The sequence below is a fragment of the Myotis nattereri genome, assembly GCF_964212035.1.
Source record: "Myotis nattereri genome assembly, chromosome: 1".
In the NCBI taxonomy this organism is placed as follows: Eukaryota; Metazoa; Chordata; class Mammalia; order Chiroptera; family Vespertilionidae; genus Myotis; species Myotis nattereri.
The window spans coordinates 166,084,057-166,112,005 of NC_138075.1; the positions used below are offsets into that span (position 1 = coordinate 166,084,057).

General features: G+C 36.5%; 1 pseudogene across 1 annotated transcript; it reads left to right on the forward strand.

Moving 5' to 3' along the window:
- Positions 1–217: 217 nt before the first annotated feature.
- Positions 218–27,162, forward strand: LOC308533043 (heterogeneous nuclear ribonucleoprotein H-like; annotated as a pseudogene). Its single transcript has 3 exons — positions 218–610; positions 1,021–1,319; positions 27,155–27,162. The product of its transcript is annotated as a heterogeneous nuclear ribonucleoprotein H-like (transcript).
- Positions 27,163–27,949: the final 787 nt, after the last annotated feature.

Genomic DNA, 27,949 nt, shown 5'->3' on the forward strand with positions numbered 1-27,949 from the left:
AAGAACATCTGTGTACAAGTCTCTATATGGATATGTACTTTCGTTTTTCCTGTGTAAATACCAAGAATTGAAATGGCTGGGTGATCTGTTAGTTGCATGTTTAACTTTTTTTAAAAGTTCCCAAATTTCTTTTCAAAGTTGTTAAACCATTGATTTGCTCAGCCACGCAGAAGTCGTGTGATCAGTCTGCTTCGACGCCAGGATCCACTAAGAGACGATGCTGTTGGGGACCGAAGGCGGAGAGGGACTCGTGGTGAAGGTCCGCGGCTTGCCCTGGTCTTGCTCGGCGAGCGAAGTGCAGTGTTTTTTTCTGGCTGCAAAATTCAAAATGGGGCTCCAGGTATATGCTTCATCTACACCAGAGAAGGCAGACCGAGTGGCGAGGCTTTTGTTGAACTTGAATCAGAAGATGAAGTCAAATTGGCCCTGAAAAAAGACAGAGAAACCATGGGACACATGGTTGAAGTATTCAAGTCAAACAACGTTGAAATGAACTGGGTGTTGAAGCAGACTGGTCCAGACAGTCCTGACATGGCCAAGGATGGCTTTGTACGGCTTAGAGGACTCCCCTTTGGATGTAGCAAGGAAGGAATTGTTCGGTTCTTCTCAGGGTTGGAAATCGTGCCAAATGGATAATATTGCTGGTGGACTTCCAGGAGAAGCGTATGGGGGAGGCCTTCGTGCAGTTTGCTTCACAGGAAGTAGCTGAAAAGGCTCTAAAGACACACGAGGAAAGAATAGGGCACAGGTATATGCAAATTTTTAAGAGCAGTTGAGCAGAAGTCAGAACTCACTGCGACCCACCATGAAAGCTTATGGCCATGCAGCGGCCAGGTCCCTATGACAGACCTGGAGCCGGCAGAGGGCATAGCAGCATTGGCAGGGGAGCTGGGTTTGAAAGGATGAGGCAAGGTGCCTATGGTGGAGGTTATGGAGGCTATGATCATTATAATGGCTATAATGATGGCTATAGTTTTGGGTTAGATATATTTGGAAGAGACCTCACTTAATGTTTTTCAGGAATGTCTGACCACAGATATGGGGATGGTGGCTCTATTTTCCAGAGCACAACTGGACACTGTGCACACATGCGGGGATTACCTTACAGAGCTACGGAGAATGACATTTATAATTTTTTTCACCACTCAACCCTGTGAGAGTACATATTGAAATTGGTCCTGATGGCAGAGTAACTGGTGAAGCAGATGGCGAGTTTGCAACTCACGAAGATGTTGCTTCGAAAGACAAAGCAAATATGCAACACAGATATGTAGAACTCTTCTTGAATTCTACAGCAGGAGCAAGCGGTGGTGCTTACGGTAGCCAAATGCTAGGAGGCGTTAGGAAGGTTGAGAACCACTGTCTTAATGTAATTTTAGTTTGCATTTCCTTCACTAACTTTTCATGTACTTACTTGTATCTGCATAGCATGCTTAATGAAGTTCCTACTCAAATCTATACCGCATTTGTAAGCAGCTTGTTTTCTTATTAATGGTTTTTGAGAAATCTTTATATATTTAGGAAACAAGTCCTTTATCAGACATTGAATTTGCAAATATTTTCTCCCAACCAGTATTTTGTCTCAAATTAGTGTCTTTATAAGAGCAAAATTTATTAATTTTGATAAAAATCCAATTTATTAATCCTTTGTCATGTGGTCATGCTTTTGGTGCTCTCTATAAATATATATATATATATATATATATATATATATATATATATATATTTGTCTGACCCAAATCACAACATTTTTTCCTACATTTTGTTCTAGAAGTTATATAATATTATGTTTTACATTTAGGTCCTTGATTCACTTTGAGTTACTTTTTTCTATATGATTATTGGTGTGGATTAAGGTGTTGCTTTAGCAAGATTTGTTAAGTAAACAATCTGATCATTTATTTGGGTCTTCTATAGTTTTTCCTCACCAATGTTTTGTAGTTTTCAGTTCTTAAACATTTTTGTCATACATACCTCTAAGTACTTTATTTATTTGATGCTGTTTTAAATAATACTGTTATTAAACTTACATGCTGTAATTATCCATTGCTAGTATATGGAAATAATATTGATTTTTGTACTGATCTTGTATTCTACAACTTTGTCAAACTCACTTATTGCCTCCATTAGATATTTTGTAGAATTTTCCACACAGATAATTATGTCATCTACAAATAAGGACAGTGTTACTTTTTCCCATCCTGGATGTCTTTTTACTGATTTAATTTTGCACTATCTAGAACTCTCAGTACAACATCAAATAAAATTAGTGAGAGCAGAGATCCACTTCTTGATTTGACATTAGGAGAAAAAGCATTAAGTATAATTTTTTGCAGAATGCACCGCCAGGTTGAAAAAGTTTTATTCTTAGTTTTCTGAAAGTTTTTATTGGTGGTTGATGAATATTTTTAATGTTTGTGTTCTGTAATTATTGAGAAAGAACCTGTCAAAAATCAATGCTAAACCTATCAGTTTCATCAGCAAAACATTTGAGTATAAATACCAATTTCCAATTTAATAATTCCTGAATGGCTGACAGAGGACATCCAATAGTTAATATGGCTGTAGCAGTCTGGGTCCAATTAGGAGGTAGACTGACTTGAATGGAGACATGGTGAAAGAAATATCCTGTTTTTCACAGAGCGTATATTGAAGTATGTGTTGAGAGCTGAGAGGCAATAAGTTGATAACTGATCTGCCCCCCCTTTTGGCTAATCAGTTTATATATGCACTCTTCCATTTACATTTTCACTCCCTTGCAATAGCACAACCTAACAAGGTACATCTATCCTTCAGGAGAAGTTCTCACTCTTCCCTAAAATGTAATGACACACAGTCCCAACAGATTTTATTTCCATTGCAGACAATATTAATTGCTCCCCAAATTTAGTCATGGTCCCATTGAGTATTGTACTACCTAAAGACTAAACTTCCAAAACCTCTGCAGAAAATACATTTTTATTAAGAAATAGGAAGGAAAAAGAATAGAATGATTAATATATACAAATATGAAGATGCATATAAAAAGCACAGGAAAAATATGCAAGGTAGCTGTAGTCCCTATTTCTCTTATTTGTCCCAAGATCATAGTTGATCTTTATGGCTTTCTTCTTTAACTGCCCATCCAACATTTCCCTTGGCTTCTGCCAGAATCTCCGCTCCTCTCTTTTCTTAGCTGGAGGAGTGAGAGTGACCTATATACTGATTTCCAAATGGTTTGCAGTTCTGAGTCACCCTGCCTTTTCTGGTCACTGTAGTTTCCCGTTAACATTTACTGTTAGGCATGGCAGTCCGAGAGGCACCCGGAGAATCCCCGTGGTTCAGATACAGTCCTCTGTACCTACCTGCATGTGCGGTAGCAGCCTTGTGTTCTTGATAATAGTATCAATCATTTCAGCCAGCACATTATCTCCTTTTTTACCCTTTTGATTCAATGTCAAAAAGAACCCAAAATGGCCAGATGAAAGCTTCAACTTCTGATTCAATGAAGCCATTATTCTGCAAGGTGGAAGCATTCTCCTCTTAGAGACTAAGATCTTCAAGCCAGCAGGGACCACTGATGCCAGAGTAAAAAGCACTTCAAGTCACCAGGAATAAGCCTCAGTGCAGAGCCAGTGTCTAGTAATCACCGACGGGTCTAAGTATTTCTTTCCCCCGACACAAATTCACTTAGTAAACGGATGCCTGACGATCTCCTTCAGGGAGGCTTGAAGGAGGATTTGCAGTGTGTTCTTGCATCAGTAGTTCAATGTCCTTCTTCCAGGGGACCAGAATTCCTACAGTCAGGACCCCTGGGTCTGTGAATGGATTTGCATCTGGAAACTTGGTGAGAGGATATAATTCTCCACTTTGGCAACCCAAAGAAAAGTTCCTTTTTACTAGATTTAGAGTTTGTCATAATATGTACATTAAGCAATATGCCAGTGGACTGTTCATTTATGTCATTCCTGGAGACATTGTGATCAATTGGCCATCACTAAAGATCTCTGCCGATCAATGAATTCTAATTACTGGCAGACCCCTGTTTCCCTCTATGGTTAATGTGACCACCTTTCCTTTGAGAATTATTTCTGCTTGGCCTCTGCTAGCCTGGGATCCTATCATTCTTTTTTGAAGTTGAGGAGCCAATTTGAAGGGTGGCATCCCCTAAAAACACAGCTGATCCACAGTGGAAAGCATCCACAGCGCTTTTCGGAGATGTTCCTGCCACGAGTGTATTAACCAATGCCTGAGTAAGGGGAGTATTTCTAGGTCTTTTCATGGAACAAAGTTTTGGGATGGGTGCACTGGTCACACATTTAGTCCAATATTTCCATCTCCCTAAGACTTTGAATTCTCTTCTCATTTCACGTCAGGAAAGCTCTGGCACCTCAGTCTCATTAATGGATTTTACAACTGAGTTTATATGCACTCAAATAACCAACTAAGTGGCTCAAGCCACACCCAAATGCACAAGTTAATGCATTAAATCTGGAAACATTAAGTACATTCTTATCAATTAATTCAGCCCAATCTAGTGTTCTATTATGCCCTCTTTGGTTTAATATCCTGAAAATATACTTGCACATATTTCTGCTGATATAGTTTAGCAAGCTCTTGCAACCTTTCAATGTATAAGATCTTTCCATTTCCTCCTGGAGTGTGAAGAAAAGGCATACCTGTGCTACTTGAGGATGATGAGATTTAACACAAGCTATGAGCATAGTGGCAACAGGATGGCTGTAATGTGTCTTGAGGAAAATGAACAATGTCTTTCACAGTGATGGATTATTGCAGAGTTTTCAACACGAGGCTGTCTAATTTCCTTGGCCCTTGGATGGAAAGCTCCTTCTACTCATAAGGGCGTCTCAGCATGACAAAGGTTTTTAGAATAGTTAGTTTCATCTGGGTCCAATGAGATGTCTCCTTTTTGAGTTTCCGGATTCAATTAGTTCCTGATTAATGCCTTAATTTTGACATGAAAAACTAAGAGAGACTTAATTCAACTGTCATTGTATTACAGCAACCCCGTGAATGAAAATTGTGTTTGATTTTCAGCAATATCAGCCACATTGGCAATGAGAAGTAAGAGATTCTTTTAGGGCTGACATGAAAGCTGTCTGGTTATCACAGTTAAAATTCAGGTGCTATTACACCACTTCAGGTTTAACATAAGAATCCCCCAACAGTATACTTTGATCTCTCTTCTTCTGGCCTTTGTAATATTTTTGCCATGTATTTTATTTCTACATAGATTACAAAGTAGATATTGTTTTTATAATAAAGTTATTATTTTCATTTGAAACAATGACATCTTTTAACAAGATAAAAAGTATTTATATTTATATGCATAGCTACCATTTCCAGTAATCTTTATCTCTTTATGTATATCCTTTTCCTTCTCCTTGAAGGACTTCATTCAATATATTTGATATTGCTAGTTGACTGTTTATTAATTCTTTAAGCTTTTGTATGTCTGAAAATATCTTTATTTCTCCTTTATACTTTAACAAGTATTTTTCCTGGGTATACATTTATAGGCTGTCAGGTTTTTTTGTGTTTTTTTTTTTTAAATTTGTATTATTTTCTCTTAGCACAGACAATGTCTAATCAGAATAATGCAATGTATTCTGTCTTTTGTGCTGTGTTATTTCTGATTTAAATCTGCTGTGATTCCTTTCTTTGTCTCTACACATGTAATCGGTCACTTTGCTCTAGATGGTTTTAAAATATGCTCTTTATCCCTGGTTTAAGTGCTTTGATTATAATGCCCCTACAAGATTCCTGTGCTTAGGTTGTGTTGAGTCTGTTTTTATCTGTGGGTTAACAGTTTTCATCATATTTGAAGTGTTCACCTTTTGTTTCTTCTCTTTTATTAATTGCATTGCTCTCCTTTCCTTAGAGGACTCCAATTAAATTTACATTAGGTCACTTACTTTTTCTCCACAGCTTACTGATGCTTTACTTATCTTTTTAATTTTTTTGTCTATTTGTATTTTATTAGGGCTATTTTCTATTGTTGTGTGTTTAAGTTTATTTATCTTTCCTTCATTAATCCCATCTAGTCTATATTTCATCGTAGACATTTTAGTTTTCTCACCTAAAACTGCAACTTGCATTTTTATATCTACTTATATCTCAACTTGCTTAATATTTCCTCTAACTTTTTATCACCCATACAAGACCATACATCATTTGCTCACTCAATCCATAAACCTCACCTTTAATTGCATTCCCTTTGTTCACCAAATAATATTTGGGATATATTTATACTAAAATAGTTATTTGTCTTTTTAAAATTGAAATTCAACTGAGTGTCCTGTATTTTATCTGGCATTCCTAATAGCAAACTGCACCTCATGACATTTCCTAACTACTTTACTAATTTTATTTACATACTAAGCACTGATCCCCAGTAAACCTCCTATGTCCTTCATGGAGTTAATTGTTAATAACCTGTCTTCTCCCACCAGAAAGTAAGCTCTGTGAGGGTAAGTATTTGCACCTGATTTTCCCACTGCTGTATTTCAGAGCCCACAATCCCAACACATATTGGAGTTTTCAAAAACTTCGATGAATGAATAAACAAATGTTTAATTAATTAACTGATCGATTTTTGCAAAAGTTCTTTTGGAAAGGTAAAATGGAGGATGGGAGGAGATAGAAGAAGCTAGAACAGAGGCTGTTGTATAAATCACAGTACTTTCATTTTATCATCTTCCACTTTCCTGATTACATTTCAGAAAATATTACTTAGAAGTGGACAGTGATATAACGTGTGGTTTCCTGAGAAGTAAGTTTTAAGCTGAATGTCCTACTAGAAATGATCATCTAATGGAATGAACCATTTACTTTACATTTGGCTTATCTTTGTCTTCTAAGATGCACGTTTCTTCTGACTGCTTCTGTGAACCACTTTTTCTTTACTCAAACAAGGAGAACTTTAACAAACTTGACTCATTGGTCTCCTGATTCAGATTGAAGGGTGATTGGAAGGACAGTTTCTTGCACAAAGGAAAGGGTGATGTTTTAATTTTCTTTCCCTTGTTCCTTTGAAAGTCAACTGTGTAAATCCTGCTATCTATGTAATGAGACTTGTGAGCTTGGGTTACACGTAAGACTTCCACAAAGAGAATATTATATTACAGTTTCTTTCTCTAGTTTCTAAATGTCAGCATTGATATTACCAGGCAGCATAAAGATATCAATCATCAGAAAGCTTATCGACTGTTCAAAATAGTTCTATCAATATCTAATTTACTGTCTGATCTAATGCACAATGAGCCAGTGCAATGGCAATGTACTGGCTCTGTCTTTCAGGATATCTCATCTTCCCTCTATAGACAACGAGAAAAGCCTTAATTTTATCCATGGATGCTATACACAAATTCTCTTTATGTGTTAAAAGAGAAAATGTTAAAAGAAAATACCAACATTTTGGTTCTTGTTTCACCATAGTTTAGAGTTTAAAATGATTGTATACCTGCCACCAGTTTTATTTTAAAAAAGAACCAGGGATTTTAAAAATATTCTACAAAGTTGTTATTATTGAACTCAAGAATAGCAAACCCTTGCTCATCACCCATAATGAATTATTGCTGATTTTCAACTACATATCTAATTCTCTTTGCAACTGTGACATTCAATTTGATAATGTTCCTCAAAGGGGCAATTTGAACAAAGGTTAAAAGTAGCTTATACACTTCCCAGAGTTCATATCTGATTCCTGGTCTTTCTATTACATTCTCTTCAGTTTTCCCATTTGTACAGCCACGTTTTTTTATTGAGTGAAAAGAGTATCTTACCCAAATTACAGTTAGAGAATTATCAATTTTGGTGGGAAGAGTGTTATATTACACAAAATGGGTCATCATAGCTAAAGGACAACTCTATCATTCATAAAATCTAATGTACCAAAAAATTTTTGATCACTGATATGTGTTTTAGGCCCTGGCTTAGTCACTGTGGGCAAAACAATCAATCAACATACCTAGAGTTTATGGTTTAGTACAATGGTCGGCAAACTCATTAGTCAACAGAGACAAATATCAACAGTACAACGATTGAAATTTCTTTTGAGAGCCAAATTTTTTAAACTTAAACTATATAGGTAGGCACATTGTTATTAACTTCATTAGGGTGCTCCTAAGGCTTAGGAAGAGCCACACTCAAGGGGCCAAAGAGCCGCATGTGGCTCGCGAGCAGCAGTTTGCCGACCACAGGTAGTAGAAGAGAAGCACAGAAGTTCAAAACGTCACAGCTCATCTGAGCTTGCAGATATCTTTTTCTATGCATCCCATTTTCTGCCGTTGCTTTATATAATTTGGCAAGTGTTTAGTAATTTAAGAAGCCCATTTGTAGAGCATGTTAAATCTTTAAAAACTATTTAATATATGAGCACAATTAAAAAACGGATGAACTTTGGTTCCGTTTTCCCCAACCTGCTTGTTCACGGTTCACCCCTCTGGAATGAAAGAGCAGACTACCAGCACTACAGTGACGCTCACAGTTGGAGGGTGAAGCTGACCGGCAATCTCTATGTAAAATAGCGCGCATTAGATTGAGAGCTGAACAAAACATTGACAGGAACAGACTTTGCTTTCCTCCCCTGCTAAAAAAGAAACTTCGCAATTGTTGAAAACGTTCCTCAGTTCTCAGTGCTCACCTCAGGGACGCAAAAGCATTTGGTCGTCACCTGGCCCCAATTCGTTTCAGAAACCTTATTGAAAGAATACGGTACATATAACATAGGCAGACATCCAGGATATCAGCAGAGGGGAGTATGGCACAAATATGACATTTAAATACTGACTAAAATAGTATACTTTCTGCCCAAACTCAGAAAATACAGATGTAAGATCCTCCGGGTGTGTTGGAGGGCACTTACATTTAATAAAAGCCTGCCCTTTCTAAAGGAGGAACATGAGAAATCCTTGCAGATTGTCAGTTTAGAGGAAAGATTGTTGGTGGGAAAAATTGAGCTTCAGCAGCTTCTACATTTGTTCTCCAGGTAAACAGCTGGCCATTAAAGCATGAAAGTTGCTACGATGTTTTGTCACTCACAGACAAAATGGTTTAAATAGAAGCTAGATGACTTTGCTGCTGCAGCATAGTAAAGTCCTCCAAAATTTAATGGTTTAAAACAGAATATTTTTTTTCACATGTTGGAAGGTCAGTTGGGTTGGCTGATCATGGTTGAGCTTGGCTCAGCCTATTCACCCCTTATCCTTGACATTTGTCTGCCTCTGGAGACCAGCAGGCCCGCTAGCACATACCTTCTCATAGTGATGTCACAGCAAAGGAAACCTCCATGGTTCCTACAGATGTGGTCTGAACAGGCATCCTCTTATGTCTTCCTCCACAGTGTAGTGGCTAAGGCAAGTCACCCGGTCAATTCCGAAGCCAAAGGTTAATAAAACTTACTCTGCTTCTTTAGGGGAAGGAGATCCATGAAACAGAGGGAGGGGTAAAAGTGCCAATTAGTGCAACCTTCCTAGGAGTCAATAGAAATACTATTGTTCTATTTCCTCCTCAGATGCCTTCAAACTGGTCTAAAGAACTCACCTCTGATTTCTAGTCAAATCACATGGAGATGGTATTGGTTTTCTATTGCTGCTGCAAAAAATAATAATTTAAGGGCTCAAAACAACAGAAGTTTGTTTTATTTTATTTTTTCATTACAATTGACACTCAATCTTATTTTATACAGTATTAGTTTACTAGTATAGTGTCTGAACTATGATTTACTAAGTGATCCCCCTGATAATTCTAGTACCTGTCTGGCACCATATGTAGTTATTACATTACCACTGACTATATTCCCTATGCTGTTCTTGACATCCCTGTGACTATTCTGTAGCTACCAATTTGTACTTCTCAGTCCCTTTACCTTTTCCCTCCAATCCCCTCTGGCAACCCTGTTTGTTCTCTGTATCTATGAGTCTAGCAATAGAAGTTTATTATCTTACAGTTCTATAGAACGAAAGTTCAACACAGTGTTACTCGGTTGAAATCAAGGTACAGACAGGACTGTGTTCCTTCTAGAAGCTCCAGAACAGAATTCATTTCCTTGCATTTCCCAGCTCCTACAAGCTGTTTTTATTCCTTGGCTCAGGCCCCTTCCTTCACCTTCAAAGCTTGCAAATTCAACCATCCTTCTGGTTCCTATCTGTCTCTCTCATTCCCTTTTAAGGGCATGTTCTAACACTGATGTTTTACCATAATCCAAGATAACATCCCTCTTTTTTAATTTAAATTCTTTATTGTTTAAAGTATCATATGAGTCTCTTTTTTCATCCATTAACTTCTCCCCAGCTACTCCCATGCCCCCAGCACATGCTCTCACCCCCATACTGTCTGTGGCCATTGGTTATGCTCATATGCATGCATACAAATCTTTTGGTTGATCTCTTACCCCCTCACCCCTTGCCTTCCCTCATAGGTTGGACAGTCTGTTCCATGCTTCTCTATCTCTGATTCTATTTTTGTTCATCAGTTTATGTTGTGCATCATATTCCACAAATGAGTGAGATCATGTGTTATTTATCTTTCTCTGACTGGCTTATTTTGCTTAGCATAATGCTCTCTGGTTCCATGTGTGCAGTTGCAAATACTAAGAATTTCTTCTTTTTTATAGCAGTGTAGTATTCCATCAAAATAAAAAGCTGCTGCACAACAAAAGAAACCATCAACAAAACATCAAGAAACCCCACTACATGGGAGAACATATTTGCCAATGTTATCTCTGATAAGGGTTTAATCTCCAAAATTTATAGGGAACTCATACAACCTAACAAAAGGAAGATAAACAATCCAATCAAAAAATGGGCGAAGGACCTAAACAGACACTTTTTGAAAGAAGACATACATAAGGCTAATAGACATATGAAAATATGCTCAAAGTCACTAATCATCCGAGAGATGCAAATCAAAACAACAATGAAGTACCATCTCACACCTGTCAGAATGGCTTTTATCAACAGCAAATCAATAAACGACAAGGATGGGGAGAAAAAGGAACCCTCGTGCACTGCTGGTGGGAATGCAGACTGGTGCAGCCACTATGGAAGACAGTATGGAGTTTCCTCAAAAACCTAAAAATGGAACTCCCATTTGACCCAATAATATCATTTCTAGGAATATATCCCAAGGAAATAGAAACACCAATCAGAAAGGGTATACGCACCCCTATGTTCATAGCAGCATAATTTATAATAGCTAAGATTTGGAAATAGCCTAAGTGCCCATCAGCAGATGAGTGGATTATAAAACTGTGGTACATCTACACAATGGAATACTATGCTGCTGTAAAAGAGAAGGAATTCTTACCATTTGCAACAGCATGGATGGAACTGGAGAGCATTATGCTAAGCAAAATAAGCCAGTCAGAGAAAGATAAATATCACATGATCTCAGTCATTTGTGGAATATAATGAACAACATAAACTGATGAACAAAAATAGAACCATAGTCATAGAAGCATCAAACAGACTGTCCAACCTATGAAGGTGGGGGTGAGGGGGTAAGAGATCAACCAAAAGACTTGTATGCATGCATATGAGCATAACCAATGGGCACAGATGGGGGGAGTGGGGGAGGGCATATCCCGGGAGGTGGGGGCCTGGGAGAGGTCAATGGGGGAAAAAGGAGATTTATGTAATATTTTAAACAATAAAGAATTTTAAAAAATATATATCTACTAAAAAAATGGTCAAAGAACTTAGATACTTTTTGAAAGAGGACATACAGAAGGCCAAGAGACATATGAAAACATGCTCAAAGTCACTAATCATCCCAGAGATGCAAATCAAAACAGCAACGAAGTACCATCTCACACCTGTCAGAATGGCTATCATCAACAAATCAACAAATGACAAGTGCTGGAGAGGATGTGGAGAAAAAGGAACCCTCGTGCACTGCTGGTGGGAATTCAGACTGGTGCAGCCACTGTGGAGAACAGTATGGAGTTTCCTCAAAAAATTAAAAATGGAACTTCCTCTGACCCAGTGATCCCACTTCTAGGAATATATCCCAAGAAACCAGAAACACCAGTCAGAAAGGACATATGCACCCCTATGTTCACAGCAGCACAATTCGCCATAGCTAAGATCTGGAGACAGCCCAAGTGCCCGTCAGCAGATGAGAGGATTGGGAAGCCGCGGTCCAGCTGAAGTCCCTCTTTTTAAAGTTGGTTGATGTGCACCTTTGTTTTCATCTGCAAACTTAATTCAACTTTGCCATATGAACTCTGGCACATTCACGGATCTGACGATTAGAACACGAACAGTTTTGAAAGGGGCATCGATCTGCCTACTGTTAAAGAAAAAGACTGCCATTACACTTGCTAAAGAACAGTAAGGAACACTTTTTGCAAGGGAGCTACCACAATGGGATTCCGTGGTAGGGAAGAGAGATAGGACTCAATACAAGAAAAAGTGGGAATTTATAGCTAAGGAGCAAGGGAGGGGGCAGTAATGCAAAAGTACTAAGAAGAAACGTAAGGGGTTAGTTAGGGGGGTTTCTATCTAAACAACCTAAGAGAATTCTTACTGAAGGCAGGCCAGAGTGATCAGACACACCTGGGAGTGGAGGCTGTGGTACCCAATCAGATATTCAGGGTGTAGGATTCTGGCTACACTGACAGATTTCTTGCTCATATTGGGACAGGCAGAGACTGACACAGAACCCCAAAGTTGAGAAATTGGTTCAGAGGAGCCTGACTATAGTTGATCAAGAAGTGAACCTTTATCACTACCACAGGGATCATATCATTTTATATTACTAACACTTTCAAAGAAACAGGAGTGTGTATGTTCTCAGAGGATGCTGACGTGTTCATTTAATGTACTTCCCTTTTGTCTTAGGTTATTTTTTAAAAATAACATTTATTACTATTCTAATTATACAAGTAAATTGTGTTCATAGTGAAAATTTTTAAATAGAGAAATAAAGAAGACAAGAGTCAAAACAATCTTGCCAATTAGATATCTACTTTTAATGATTTTGAAAATATACTTTATATACAAACCATATATTTATAGACAAATGTTTTCATTACAATCTCATCTGGATAGTGTATAATCAGTTAATCAACCTGTATGTTGGACTGATGGAATTGTTCCTAGTGTGATTAGGAGACAGATTAAAACGCAAAGACAAATTGGAGTATTGTGAGTGGAAGTGGGGGTGGATGTCTTTGACAATGTAATCATCTGGAAAAACCAGAGGGTTAGTCATGGCAACAGTATTCCAACTTCATGCTCTTGCCTTTGCTTCCTCCTGTCTACATTCAGTTGTGGTGGAGTAAATGAATTTCTAGGTGAGCATAGATGTGCATAAGATAAGAGTGGGGACTGTTCTGTTGGACCTGCCATAAGAGCAGGCCAATAATTTTTGCAGGATTTATGAAAGCACTCTCCCTTTTTTTCTAATTTAGCAATTTCATTCCTCAACAGAGTATAACTCAAACCCAGAAATATAAAGGTCATACTGTGGTTAATTATACCAATTGTATCATTAATGGTATGGAAGAGACGAGGTGCATTTTCTAGCAACCAGTTATTATTTCTGGAAGGTTGATCCTACAATTCCAGGTAAGACAACACAAATGGAAATAAAATCTTATTAATTTTTTTGACTAAACAACTAAACATGGTAACTGAAAGATGGTATAAATCATGACCCAGGTGTTATAAAGCATGAAATTAAGAGAAGAAATACTCCTTCCCCTGCTTTTCTCCTGCAGACCACCTCCTCTCTATCTATCTTTGATATCATGGTGCAAGGTCTCCTTATATCACACCTCATAAGTGGCATCCTGGCTACAACAGTTCTCATTCCAATACCTGGCATCCATGACTAGTGATGGTAACAAAATGATTTTGTTCTAAAATTCAAATATTACATGTTTCTCTTAATTTAAACTGATTAATGCAGTCAAGAATAAACTACATTTCTTAGTTAATTAGAAGATCTTCAGAATATGCCCCCTTATTCATTCTACCTTAGCTCTTGCCACTCTCTTGCCAGCACTCTCCATCTAGCCTTATTACATTATTTGCAAATTTAAGAATATTACACAGTTTTAAAGCACTGTGCTTTCCCACAGGCTGCCATATCTCCAGAAAAAGGCCAGCATTTCATTTTTCCTTTAGATCAAACTTCCACATATATTATTTCATAGCTTAAACATCTTTTCTTTCATGAATTTTCCATGACCACAAGCCCATTCAAAAATGTCTTTTCTGAATTCCTGTAAATCATTGTGCAAAATAGAAACAATATACTTATCAGTAATATTACTGTTGATTTTTATTTTCTCTCTTCTATTAGTATCTAATCTTCTTGAAAAGGCACTCTATCTTATTTTGCTTAAAATTCAGATATGCATAGTTCCAAAATTAGGAATAATTTCTCATCCCAAAACATATTAATCAGTCATTGAGTCATTGCTTGACATTCAAAAGTTATTACTCCCACAGAATCTGTTTTACATACTTCAAAGATAGTCTTTACGAAAGGTACTTTTCTGGAGAAATTGAAGACTTTGTGAAAGATTTGTTTTTATGTGAAACGTATTTTAAAAGATATACTATAGGTTCTGTAGGTGAATAGTAGTTCCTTTGAAAGTGGCATTGAGCAGAGATTGAGGGATACTGAGACCCATGATTTTTTTACGTCACACTTCAGAGACTTCCAAATTGGAGACACATCAAAGGTATTCATTGGAGACACATCTCATTTTAAATAATCTGCTCAATAATGAATTAGGGTATTTAGGGTATATACCGTATTTGTCATGTCTTCCTAACTATTGGGTTTATTTTTTTAGGCACATACATTCTTCAGACATGAGTGTTGTGGCTTTTAGTATTTAACAAAAGATTTAATAAATATCCTGGTACCATTGCTAAAATGAGAAATGTCCTATTGGAGTAGAGTGTGCACACTGAGGTGGAGAAAACTGATTTATAATGCATTAAATATTCAGTGTAAATTGGCAAATTGGAAAGTAATTTTTTAATCCAGGTTATTGTCTAGTCTTTTTGGATGGAGAAGAGAGATAAATTCCAGTTCTGCTCATACCTGTTCATACTTTTCTACCTAGGCCAGACAGCTGTCTCCAGATCTCAAAGGAATTTTGCTGATACTGTGGGACATACAATCAAGCAGGGTTTAGAACTATAGTAAAAATGATTAAGAGAAGCTGGAACAATTCCAGGAGGATACTGTGATAAGAATCAGAGAAAGAGACATGGAATTATTCTTAGAACATACCACTGTGAAGGTACAGAAACAGCAGTTTTGGCAGAGGACAAGAACTAAAACCTAGGTGAGTCTAGCACTAAGGTGATTCATGGATATGAAAACTGTTAGAAGTTATGAATACCATCATATCTTTATAATCTATATAGATAGACGAGACATTCCTAAGGGCTATGATTCTTATGTTTATCTAGTTAATAACCAGTCATTATTGAGAAATAAGAAACTACTGTGAGTTTTTTAGGACTAGAATATAATTATTTAAGTTATTCTAAATGTAGAATATGACTTGAAGGTTTGAAATTCCTGTAATAAGTTCATACATCAGTAATTCATTATCATATCAATAAATAATATATAATATAAATAATATATTCAAAATACCAAAAGGAAAGTACCAATTAACCTTGTTACAATAATTATACCAATGGTAGATTTCACACACAAAACAACATTGGAAATCAGAATAGTATGGAATAATTTATCAGGGAGGGGAACCTTACTAACTTCAAATTTTATACGCAGGAAAACTAACTTTGAGGAATGAGAATGAAATAAAGATAGCTTAAGATAAAACAAACCAAAAAAAAAAAAATAACAAGAAAATACTGACAGAATTTACCATAGATAGATCCTTAACTGAAGAAAACTCCAAAAGATATATATTAGGAAAATAGTAAATAATCCTAAGACAAAGACGCTATGAGAGAAGAAATGGTGAATACAAAAAAATTTAAATGGTAGTGAAAAAAAGGTAAACATCAGGAAAAATCTAAAGAAATGTTGGCTGAAAATGATAATAGTAATATTACTTATTTAGTGAGGTTGAAAAACATAGAATCAAAATATACCAGCAAAAATTTTAGTATTAACAATAATCAGAATTTAAATACTGTAAATTTCTTTTAAATCTACAAGGACAATAAGCATATTATTTAATATTAAATGTTGTTATAATATTCATTCCAGTAAAATGTCTATGAAAATCTATAACTTCTAGAATAATAGGAGAAAATCAATATAAAGGTAAAGTCAAGCAAATCAAAATAATTCAAGAAAACAGAAAAATAATTATGGAACAAAATTAGTCAAAGATCATAAAGTTAAAAAATAAAGACATGCGTACATGTGATTTATCCCAATTAATGAATTAATTCTTTAGCTAGCAAAGTTTTAATCATATGTGCTAAACTATGTGCTATTAACAACAAATACACTTAACACTACAAATTGAGGAAAAGATGAAAATATGAGTTACCGCAAGTCAAAAATTTTTTGTCAATATATTAAAAACAGACAAAAATATTTCAAGGGAGAAAAGCATTTTTAGTGTTTTATAAGGTTGTCATCTAATGATAAAACATCTAATTCACCAAAATGATTCCTTTAGTTGTCAAAAAATATTTCTGGAGTCAGACACAGTTCCAGATATCAAACACATAAATAGTGAAAAACAGATGTGAAACCCTGTCCTCGTGCAGAACTTATATTCTACTATAAAAAAATTGCCAACTCTTAGCATGTATGCAATTAATAAATAGTATGAAAATATGGACACAATCAAAGGAGAAATTCATCCATATACAAATGTTAATATACTTCTGTCTCTAATTGGTATAACCAAATAAACAGGTAACTGTAAGGATGTAAGGGTATAGAATATTTAAGCAACTAGAATTAGAGAGTTAATATAATGAGCTTACATACAGCATGCACTCAGCAGTCTATCTCAAGCTCACATAAAATGATGTTAAATGACCAAGCATTGGTCAAAGATCAAGTGCCAACATATTCCAATTCGTTCTGCTTTATAAAGACCAAATTATCTGACTAAAATGTAATAAAAAGAGGTATCTAATCTAATAAAACACAAACATGCAAATTGACCATACCTTCGCTATGCCTAAAGCCAAATCCACCAGCCAATCAGAGCGACTATATGCAAATTAACCCAACCAAGATGGCAGCTGGCAGCCACGGAGCTGGAGCTAGCAGGAGGCTTGGTTGCTCCAGTGATGGAGGAAGCCAAGTTTCCTGCCTGTCGTGGCCGGCTCTGAGCTCCACTGAAGGCAATAAAGTTTCAATTATAGAAGGTAAATAAATCCTAGGGAAAAAAAAAAAAAGGAGAGGCTGGAGCTTCCATCGCTGGGGGGCTTGGCCAGCCTGAAAACGGCCCTCAGCCCCTCATCCAGACTGGCCAGGTACCCCAGTGGGGACCCCCCACCCTAAAGGGGGTGTGGCCAGCCTGAAAAGAGCCATCAGCCCCTTATCCAGGCTGGCCAAACCTCCATGGGGTGAGGGTCCCCACTGGGGGGGGGGGGCTTGACCAGCCTGAAAAAAGCCATGAGCCCCTCACCCAGGCTGGCCAGGCAACCCAGTGGGGACCCCTACCCTGATCCGGGACACCCTTCAGGGCAAACCAGCCAGCCCCCACCCATGCACCAGGCCTCTATCCTATATAGTAAAAGGGTAATATGTAAACTGACCCTAATAGCAGAAAGACTGGGAATGACTGGTCACTATGACACACACTGACCACCAGGGGGAAGACACTCAATGCAGGAGCTGCCCCCAGTGGTCAATGTGTTCCCACAGGGGGAGCTCTGCTCAGCCACAAGCCAGGCTGACGGCTGCCAGTAGAGCGGTGCTGGTGGGAGCCTCTCCCACCTCCTCAGCAGCACTAAGGATGTCTGACTACAGCTTAGGCCTGCTCCCCGCTGGCAAGTAGACATCCCCCAAGGGCTCCCAGGCTGCCAGAGGGATGTCTGATTGCCAGCTTAGGCCCAATCCCCCGGGGAGCTGGCCTAAGCCAGCAGGTGGTCATCCCCCGAAGAGCCCCAGGCTGTGAGAGGGCAGGCCGGGCTGAGGGACCCTCCCCTCCCCCAGAGTGCACAAATTTTTGTGCACCGGGGCTCTAGTTAATAATAATAAAAAACAAACAATATAAAAACCTATACAGTGAGGCCTTGACTTACGAGTTTAATTCCTTCTGAGACCGAGCTCATTAAGGAGCTTGTTAACTGAAATTACCCTGTCAACTCAATGCAAAAAATTGGCCTAGAGACAGCTGGTATCTCAAAAAACTCGTTAGTCGGGACACTCATAAGTCAAGGCCTCACTGTATACTCAATGGCTTGTGTTTTAATGTAGTCAACGTACAGAAATTATAAAACATTTGAGACAAAACAATGAATATCACATACCAAAATATTCCAGGCAACTGAAAAAATTTTACAAGACTTAATTGCTTATATTAGAAAAGGAAACTACAAATTAATATATTAATCATACCATTTAAGATGTGAAAAAATAAAAATGAAATGAATAATGAACACAAAACTGTAGAAATTATGTATAACTTCCAAAACAATAGAGAGAAAGCATAGATTCTAGTTAGATACATTTAAAAATAAATAAGTAAATAAAAGAACATGAGAAAGTATGGACATTGAAATATGGAATGTAGCCTTGGCCAGTGTGGTAGGAGGCATGCAGGAGGCAGCCCATCTGTTTCAGTTTCACATTAATGTTTCTTTCTCCCTCTCACTCTCCATTCCTCTCTCTCTAAAAATCAATTTTTAAATATTTAGAAAAACAAATAGATATGGAATGTGACCTTAAATGTTGCAGATTTTAAAGAGTATTATGCTAAGCAAAATTAGCCAGTCAGAAAAAGATATGTAGCACATGACCTCACTTATATGTGGAATATAATGAACAAAAACTGAGAAACAAAAGAGACCCAGAGACATGAAAGCATGCAACATACTGACAAATCTCAGAGAGAAGGGCATGGGGTGCCTGGGAAGGATGGGAAGAGATTGACTAAAGAACTTATATGCATAACCCATGGACACTCACATTGTGTGGTAGGCCTTGGGAAGGGGGGTTGAAGGGTATCAATGGGGGTAGCATCTGTAATACTTTGAATAATAAAGATAAATTTTTTAAAGATGATATTATCATACTTTTATACTAATACACTTTAAAATTTAAACAAAGTAGACAATTTATAGAAAAATAATATGTAAAACTGGTTCAAAAATAAACTGGAACACAAATGATAATGCACTTATTAAATTAGTTTAAAATTGTGGCACTATTCTTTATTGGCCATTGTCTTTTCATTGTGACTTCAAATGATGAAGAAGATTGAGGGGTGTCTTGGGGGCCACTTTTATTTATTTATTTAGTTAGTTAGTTATTTTTATGTGTCATTTTTATTTGGGGGGAGTTTTTTCTTTATAATTTACCTTTATTGTTCAAAGTATTACATATATTCTCCATTTTTTCCCCCTTTGGCTCCCTCTACCCTGCACCTGCCCTAGTGTTGTAGGCCTTCCCCACTTCCCTCTGAGATTCATAAGTCTGTTCTATGTTTCCATGACTCTGAATCTATTTTGTTTGTCAGTTGATTTTGTTCATTATATTCCTCATCTAAGTGACATCATATGATACTTACCTTCCTCTGATTGACTTATAATTAATTCTATTCATGATCTAATTTCTTCCCAAAGTTCTACACCTAATAAGTATCACGCTGAAGATTAGGTTCTACCATATGCATTTTGGGGGCACAAATACTCAGGCAATTGCAATAACCAAGCAAAAACTACCTATAAGGGCAAATGTATGGATCAATTTTGAATGCGAATGTAGATGGTATAGTAGTACACAAAACTTCAGCAAATTGAATGCAACACATATATTTTTTTAAAAAAATAATATAACAACATTCGGTTTATCCAAAGAACACATTGATACTTATCACTATTAAAAACCCGCATTTTATATTGCTGGCAAAAAAGCGAGAAGAGAGTCAAAATGTAAGAGGAAAACATTAAAATAAATACAAAATTAAAAGTAAGATTAACTTTTAAAAACCATTATACTTCATAATATTAACAAATTCAAACAATAAACATGAGCTTTGATAAAGGTGCAGGTAAGTACAATTTAACAAAAATTAAAATCCATTATTAATAAAAACTCTTAGTATTCTAAATCATATGAAGGACTTTTCAATACATCAAAGGATAAGCTGATGAAGAGCACAGCAGTCAGGTTTTAATATTAGTACTATGTTGAATATGTATTTCTCATTATTAAAAGGTATAGTATTAATTTTTAAGTATAGTTTCAACAGCTTAACTTATATGAAAATGACTTCAGTAAAATTAATTCTATAAATAGTCATATAAAATGCTGATGATGATTATATACCTATATTCATTAAGGAATTGTTAAGAAATGAGAAGTAGAATCTATAATATATCTTGAGAGGTTATGGTATTTAAAAGTGAGTTGAGCCTCTTTCATTTCTCTTTATGCTTATTAACTGCTAATGTAGGACTTTATATGATCAAAGTTGCTAAACAACTGTTTTTATTTATTTGTTGCAACATTACCTAGATATACACAAGAAATATAAAGTAACTTTCCCAAGACATCACAATATATCTGTGTTGGTATACACAGTACATATCACTTAAAATAAGCAAGTATTTAAAGCCCCTTTTGCTCTCAAATATTATATCTTCATGCCAATCTTTTATGATTTATTTCATTAGTAGGTTAGTAGATATTTATTGTTTCAAGAAAACTTTCATTTTTAATTTAAAGCTCAATTTATTGTATTTACTATGGTATATGTTTATGTATATTTACTGTGTCTTATAAAATTGGAATGTTGGAAGATAAAATGAAAACAGACTATTTAGGTAGGTGCGTGCACGTGCGCGCGCGCACACACACACACACACGCACACACACACACACACACTGGGAAAAGGACAAAAGAAACTATCAATTAAAATGTATTTTACATAATATTCTTTGCTAGGCAGTTGAATTCAGATATTTGTAAACATACTATTAATGTAGTGATCTAAAATATTCTTCTAATTTATACCTGAAAATTATATACTTAATGTTTACATGCCAAGCAAATAAATAAATAAACTAAATAAAATGGGCAATGGACTTGAATAAAATTTTTCAAAAGTAACTCATGCACACTGCTGGTGGTGATGTTAACTGGTCCAGCCTTTATGGGAAACAGTGTAGATGTTCTTCAAAAAATTAAAAATAGAACTACCATGTGACTTAACCATTTTACTCTGAGTATCTATCCAAAGGATATGAAATCAGGATCTGGAAGAGACTCCTGCACTCCCATGTTTGTTGCAATAATGTTCAAAATTGCCAAGATATGGAAACAACCTAAATGTCCTTTGACAGATAAATAGATTTAAAAATGTGAGATACATACTCACACACACACACACACAGAAATATTTGTGACATTCATGAACCTAGAGGATATATATTAAGTTAAATAAGCCAGAGACAGAAAGATAAATGCTGCATGATCTCATTTACATGAGGACTCTAAAGAGTGAAATGCATAAAAGCAGAGAGTAGAATGGTGGTTTTCAGGGGCTGGAGGGAAATTGGGAGATATTGATCAAAAGGTACAAAGTTTCAAATATGCAAGTTGAATAAGTTCTAGACATCTAATGTACAGGAATGAAACTCTAGTGAATAATACTGTATTGTCTTCTTGAAATTTGCCTATAGGGTAGATCTTTAGTGTTATTACCTTACAAAGAAAAAGAAGAAAATGGTAACTATGTAAGGTGATGGCTAATTAGCTTGATTGTGGACATTATTTCACAATGTGTACATATATAAGAGTATCATTATCTTATATATTTTTAAAAAGCCTAATATGCAAATTGACCAAACAGCAGAACGACCGGTGGAACGACCAGTTGCTATGATGTGCACTGACCACCAGGGAGCAGATGCTCAATGCAGGAGCTGCCCCCAGCCCGCAGGCCCCAAGCCAGCCTAGGCTGGTGCCATTGTGGGGCCCCCTCTATTGCCCTGCCGATCACCCCACAAGATCGGCCCTGATCACCGGCCAGGCCTAGGGACCCTACTGGTGCATTAATTTCGTGCACTGGGCCTCTAGTATACCATAAATATATACAATTTTTTATTTGCCAATTATACCTCAATAAAGCAGGAAACAAGAATAAAACACACCACCCCTGACTGGTTTGGCTCAGTGGATAGAGCGTCGTTCTGCGAACTAAAAGGTCCCATGTTTGATTCCAGTCAAGGGCATGTACCTTGGTTGCGGGCACATTCCCAGTTGGGGGTGTGCAGGAGGCAGCTGATCAATGTTTCTCTCTCATTGATGTTTCTAACTCTCTATCCCTCTTCCTTCCTCTCTGTAAAAAATCAATAATATATATTTTTAAAAAAGAAGAAAACACACTAAATATTCCAAAGCAAGCTCAAAACAATTGTATAAGGTATATGTATATTTTTCCCCATTGAAAAACTATAATTGTTATAGGAATATGCTGCTATACTGTTAAAAGTCAATCAATAATTAATGTATTGGTTATTAATTATAATTGATCAAAGATCATACATGTAATTAAGTGTTTGGTATATATTGCTCTTTTAAAACAAGTCACAATTCAACTTCAAAGTATGAGTGACTATCATACAATACTTAAACTATTCTAGCAGCCTTGGTATTTACTTTGAATAAACGTTAGGTTATTTGGTCAGTAAAAATGCTTTATAATGCTATTTTTGTATTTTTTATTAAAAGCTGTTCATTTAGTGCTGACTGTGAGTTAGGCATTATTATGGCTCCTCCATACCCTCTAGTGAGCAGGACAGATTAGGCTCATTTGCTCTCAACAGATGGTCTTATTGGGGAGAGATAGATCCTACTCAAATAGAAAAATAAAAATAGTGTCATATTCTTTCAAATGCTAATGAGTAAAATTAACAGGAAATGTGTTTGAAATTGAAGAATCTTATGCATTACTAGAGCCTCGATGCATGAATTCATGCACCAGTGGGATCCCTCCGCCTGGCCTGCGAGATCAGGCCAAAACTGGCTCTCCGACATCCCCCGAGGGGTCCCGGATTGGAAGAGGGTGCAGGCCAGGCCAAGGGACCCCACCAGTGCATAATTGGGGCCAGAGAGGAATGCAGGAGGTTGGTCAGCTAGGGAGGGACTGTGGTAGGGCTCCAGGGCGTGTCTGGCCCATATAGTTCAGTCCCAATCAGCCGGACCGCAGCAGCAGCCTAACCTACTGGTCAGAGCATCTGCCCCCTGGTGGTCAGTGCACATCATAATGACTGGTCAACCGGTTGACTGTCTGCTCCCTGGTGGTCAGTGCACACCATAGCGAGCAGTTGAGCAGCCTTGGCATATCATTAGCATATTATGCTTTGATTGGTTGGATGGATGACAAGATGACTGGAAACTTAGCATATTAGGCTTTTATTATATAGGATTTGTTGAAGAAGTCCTCCCAGATGATATTTTAAATTTAGATCCAAAGTATAAGAAAAGTCACTATTTGAAGATCTGGGAAAAATGATTTCCAGGCAAAGGAAACAGCTAGTGCACAATCCCCAAGAATGACCAGAGGTTGGCATTTCTGAGAAACCAAAATAACAGCACGTGGTTAGGATAAGCAACATGGCTACCAGCAAAGTAGAGAAGGGCCTGTGATAGTGATGATTCACAGCAAGAAATAGTACTCAACCATCACTGTGTGGGTTAGGACAACACCCTCAGCAGACAGCATTCAGAAATTGAGGAGAGGAGACAAACCCAAAAGACAGACAGAGATAAAATGACTCATGAGGCTGGAGAAAAACCTGGGGAAATCATCAATCAAGCTAAGAAGAGAAATGCTGAAGAAAAGGGAGAGGGTGATTAGTTGTGCCAAATGCTTGTGAGATAAAAACAGAGAGGGAATACCAGGGTGTTTTTAAAGATGAGATCCAAGCTGAAAAAGAATGTGGCAGTGGGGGACAGTCAAAGAACGTTGGAGCTAACACATCAGAACTTCCAACGACATTTTAAAAGATTGATATAATAGAACTCCTGAGTAATAGCTGGAAAGAAATCGAGATTTCAGAAATGTCACAACAATCACAGATAATCCTTTTGAGAATGTTAACTCTAAAGGGGCAAAAGTAGGGTAGATAAAGATGAATGAGGGCTCACTACCTTTTTACTGTTTAGTTTTCGTTTTTTAATAGAAGAAATTATGGCACATTTGAGGATGTAAGGGACAGCCATTATATGAGATGTACACACCTCTCAAAAGCCTTAGAACTAGGTTCCCTGCTTGCTCCCCCTCAGCCACCCTGTGGTTGAGCTCGTCCACTTAGGTCCACGAAGCCTTGCAGAGTCAGTCTAATCAGCCATTTGACCTCAATTTTTGTTTCCTTCCTTTTGAACTTGAATAATACACCGCACTCTAGGGCAACAGGTCCAGTTCCCCAAGCAAACACAAAAGGGGCCTAATAATGCAACTGGAAAGTGTGTGTGCGTGTGTGTGTGTGCGTGTGTGTGTGCGCGCACGCGTGTGTGTGTGTGTGTGTGTGTGTGTGCGCGCGCGTGTGTGTGCGTGTGTGTGCGTGTGTGTGTGCGTGTGTGTGTGTGCGCGCGTGTGTGTGTGCGCGTGTGTGTGCGTGTGCGTGTGTGTGCGTGTGCGTGCGCGTGTGTGTGTGTGCGTGTGTGTGTGTGTGTGCGTGTGTGTGTGTGTGCGTGTGCGTGTAACTTCCTGTGGGCGAAAATTTGATGACTGGCAAAGAGAAGCCCTGTTCTTTCTCCCTCCAGTAGACAACAACACTATGAATTCTGTATGTAGTTGTCCAACAGGAAAACCTGCCAAATGATTGGCTTTGTCTTAAGAGGTAATTGTGAGGTAGTGGCCAGAAAGATAATACATCATCTTTCTTGACTTCTCTTCCTTCCCTGACTTAGTTCCTGTGTCTCTTACTCTTGTTAGCCTGACATTGAACCTCTTGAAGATTAATCCCAAGCTTCTCCTCAGACTGTTTTATTGGAAATCCAGGCTTTGAAAGTTATATATATAAAAAACATTTGAAGTATGTGTTCTTTATGGATTCCATTAATGTTCTTTCTCTTTTACTGGTTATGGAAAATAAATAGTTGTAGTTTTATAATTATGACTTGATATTCAATAGGATTATTGCATCTAAAATGTTGAAAAAATATTCCTCTTTTCATCTGTATAGTCATACAAGTGACATTTAGAACAGTATTGTTAGGCAGGAGAAAAAATATTTTGAATTATAATCAATGAAACTAATTTATTCAATATAAAAACCCATCTTTTATTATAATCAGTAAAGCACATTAATTTATAAAAAATTGAAAATTTGCATTTATTAAATATTCTTATCTGTAAAATATATAATCATGGTATTTTTACTTTTATTAAATAAGCCATTTACATTCTTCTATTAGTTTTGGTTACTACATGTTGTCATTATGAAAGGATTATATACTTATTATTAAAGTTTAGAGCAGACCCATGTGCAGATATAAAAAATAAGTTCTTAAGTATTGTTTTATCTCTTTTTTGTTTGCATTTGCTGTATGCTTTATATAACTGAGAAAAGCTATATGTGATATTTGAATGTTTTCCTTTAATGCAATATAGACACTATTATTGAAAGCTATATAAATCTAGATTTACTTTCTAAACATCTTAAACACTTCTTGATATTATTCTCAAGTTTAGCTATTATAGGTAATTTGTTAAAATACTTTTATACATAAATGTCTTTTGTAATTTAGTCATTTTCTTAGAGAAGATGCTTAGACTATAGTACTTAGGCATTATTCCTTTTATGATTCTTGATATAGTCAAATTTCATTCTAAATATTTGTCCCAATTCATATTCTAAAATCAATAAAATAAAATCAAGATGTAATAAAACATCTTCTTTACTACATCCTATTCAATATTTTGTATAAACTTTTATAAATGGCTGCTTTACTGTACAAAAAAAGACTTTCATTTATATTTTTATGTGTTGAACTTCTAGTATAAACATACAGAATTTGTTTTTGCTGAATTTTCTAACTTTTTGTGTTTTGTAAATTTGTAATTTCTTCTTTAGTTATACATTATTGCATGTTAGTATAATTTTCTTATGTTAAATTTTAACTCCACATCTATAATATTTTCTTTTAGTTATTATAATCTTTGCTAATTTATAATTTGCCTTTTTATTTTAGTTTGTCATAATAAAGTCTCTCAAATGATCATGCAATCTAACATCTGTATTTCTTTTGTGCTTTTACAATTTCAGACCATGAATAACTTTTCCTCTGACCAAAAGGGCTTAATTTTTCTCAAAGTTTTTAGAATTTTTATCATTCATTAAACACTTCAGATCAGCTGAAACTTATTTGGATATTGTCTGATATGGGATCTACATTTGCTCAAAATAGAGTTAAATTATTCCAATGATTTGGTTTCCTTTTATTATTTTTCTTTCTTTATTGATTAAGGTATTACATATGTGTCCTTATCCCCCAATTGCCCCTCACACCCTGCTCATACCCTCACCCCCCTGGTGTCTGTGTCCAGTGGTTAGGCTTAAATGCATGCATACAAGTCTTTCTCTCCCCCTTACTCCCACCCTCCCCTGCCTTCCCTTTGAGATTTGACGGTCTGATCGATGCTTCTGTCTCTGGATCTGTTTTTGTTCATCAGTTTATGTTGTTCATTATAATCCACAAATGAGTGAGATCATGTGATATTTATCTTTCTCTGACTGACTTATTTCGCTTAGCATAACGCTCTCCAGCTCCATCCATGCTGTTGCAAATGGTAGGATTTTATTAAAAATCTGCTGATCAATGAATTTATTTTTTATTGTATTAAATTCTATACACTTAAGCTTGCTTCGGTTTTTTGGTCTCATTTATACTGTTCATTCTTTTCAGTCTTGGAACTGAACCTCATTATAACTTTTTAATACCTGAAGGGAATTGCTCTATATTGTTAGTATTCTATTTTTTTTCTATTTTTTTCTTATTCAATAGGAACTTAAGAATGGTTTCAATACATTCAAAATAAAATTTATTTCACTTTACCAATTTATTTTAGAAAAACAACATTTTTTTTTAATACTCTGCTTTCTTACCCAGGAACCGTGCTTACCCCACTTCATTATTTGAGTCTTCTTTTTTATCTCTCAGAAAAGTTATAATATTCTATGTGCTATTTTTTTTTTTACCTGAGTTACTCCATATTCTATCCATTTTAGATAGTTACAGCTTGAAATTTAAACATCCTTGAAAAGTTCATACAAGAGCCTCCAGGCGAAAGCTAATGTTGCCCAGGATGACAGCAGGAGTTTTCAAACTGATCAAAGACGTGAATCCAAGCTTACTCAAAGACTGAAAGAAAAATTGGAGATTTAAAATTGTAGATCATAATAGCATTGCATACAATATATAATTGTCTCCTCTTTTTAAAAGGAAAAGATAAGAAAACATGATGGCTGTTTCGGAATGACAAAGTCTCAGTGTGTTTTCTTTGTCCTAATGCAAAGCAGCCTTCCTGAGGGAGTCCGCTATTTTGGAACAAGCATAATTTTATAAGTTTCATGTATAATGCTTCCTCAGGATTTCATTGTTGTGAATTGACTATGGTTTACTTTTATCAATTTTGGCATCTGGAAGGAATAAACAGTGTAATGTGTGTGAAGCAATGTTGCTTTAGACTTTATGTTGGCGCCTTTCACCACGGCTAAATTAACCATGACTGAGTGTTAGAGGAGAGGAAGGGAAGGGATGCCCTCCTGATCCTGTCAGCATTTCTGGAAGTTTTAATCC